Source organism: Penaeus monodon, chromosome 32 (genome assembly GCF_015228065.2).
Source record: "Penaeus monodon isolate SGIC_2016 chromosome 32, NSTDA_Pmon_1, whole genome shotgun sequence".
In the NCBI taxonomy this organism is placed as follows: domain Eukaryota; kingdom Metazoa; phylum Arthropoda; class Malacostraca; order Decapoda; family Penaeidae; genus Penaeus; species Penaeus monodon.
The window spans coordinates 2915953-2916915 of NC_051417.1; the positions used below are offsets into that span (position 1 = coordinate 2915953).

The window sequence follows — 963 nt, forward strand, 5'->3', positions numbered from 1 at the left end:
TTATCTGTTCCTACTACGCAAAAAGAGGGAAAAATCATGATTCATTCCAGGCTAAGAGCACAAGTCTTCTCAAGAATACGATTTTTTTTTTTTACCAAAGCTAAAGATTGATGTAGATGATTTCTTTATTACACCCATTAATGGCTAACTAAGATGCAAAAAAATTACATCCAAGGCTTTAAGTTGGCAGCCATTTGCATAGTTTCTGTGGGTGAAAATCAAGACATTCATTGTTAAGAGTATATGGAATATTTTACCTTGAAAGAATCTGAAACTATAGCCGCCAACTTTGATCCTCAAAAGTATTTGTCTACATTACATATTCTATTTTACTTTCATAACTAGCCATTAATGGATATTATCAAGAAATCATCTATATACATCATTCTCAAGCTCTCAAGATATCCTCAATGAACCAATGCAACCCTCTGTTTCTTGTCCAATCTCGGCGGTGTTTGCCTTTAAGGATACTTGGTTTACAATGATCAGCTGAGCAACAATGAATGAAAGTACCATATATACCGTATATGAACACGCAGTCAACTTTCGAAGAACTATAAATCTGTAAGTGACGCACTATAAACGGTAAATAATGGACTAAAAATGGTGAATGATACCGTTACTATTTATGGGAGAAAGGATTCCCAAAGAAGCACGGGGAAATATTCCTCGCGCATCCCTCAAACGAAACTCAGCCAGGCCCCTACGCTCCAGTTACCAGGGGGACTTTACCTGGATGAGAAATGGGCATTCCGATACACGGAAAACACACGAGTTTACCTCCAAAGCCGACAGAAATGGGCGCTGAGTCGCTGGCCCCGCAGCCCTCCCCTGCCATTAGCTGTTTGTTTACATTCTCGGGCGCTTAGGCAGCGATCCGGCGGGGACGGCGCCCGGCTTGAACCTGCGTCCGGGGCCGGGCTCGAGTTGGGCACCGTATAAGCAGGGTAGATGTCCTTTGCT

General features: G+C 42.3%; 1 protein-coding gene across 2 annotated transcripts in view; it reads right to left on the reverse strand.

The window, feature by feature from the left end:
• Positions 1 to 910, reverse strand: part of LOC119593351 (zinc finger protein OZF-like) — a 5174-nt gene extending 4264 nt beyond the window's left edge. The window contains exon 1 of one of the 2 annotated variants that reach the window (XM_037942277.1): positions 781 to 910. The gene's annotated coding sequence lies outside the window, so the exon portion shown is untranslated. Of the gene's footprint in view, positions 1 to 732 lie in introns of both variants that reach the window. The other variant, XM_037942276.1, reaches the window with a different exon arrangement.
• Between the last annotated feature and the right edge of the window lie 53 nt (positions 911 to 963).